The sequence below is a fragment of the Palaemon carinicauda genome, chromosome 1 (assembly GCF_036898095.1).
Source record: "Palaemon carinicauda isolate YSFRI2023 chromosome 1, ASM3689809v2, whole genome shotgun sequence".
Lineage (NCBI taxonomy): Eukaryota > Metazoa > Arthropoda > Malacostraca > Decapoda > Palaemonidae > Palaemon > Palaemon carinicauda.
The window spans coordinates 262,188,085-262,188,442 of record NC_090725.1 but is presented as its reverse complement, the minus strand read 5'-3'; positions in this window follow the sequence as shown (position 1 = coordinate 262,188,442).

Sequence of the window (358 nt, the reverse complement as noted above, 5' to 3'; positions counted from 1 at the left end):
AAGTTGTGAATGGCATTCCCTAACCTTTGCACTGCCAAGCTTCTCCTGGACTTGTCCATTATTTCTCTGAACCTCTCCTAATGTTCATAATACTTTGTACTAGAAGCTGACTCAATGTTACCTCAAAATACTAAAAAATTCCTGTTTTCTTCTCTTCAAGAGGCCATGCTTCTTGTCCCTCAAGGCGACATCATAGATTAGTGCAATTGAATATGATTTAAGAATGTGATTATTCAATACATACAGGGAAAACAGTGAAAATTAAATGTGATACGAATAATCTTTGTGATACGATTTTCAGCGGTTTAGGCTGGAAATGGAAGAGACAAACCCCGAGGACCAAGAGATTTTTCCAGAA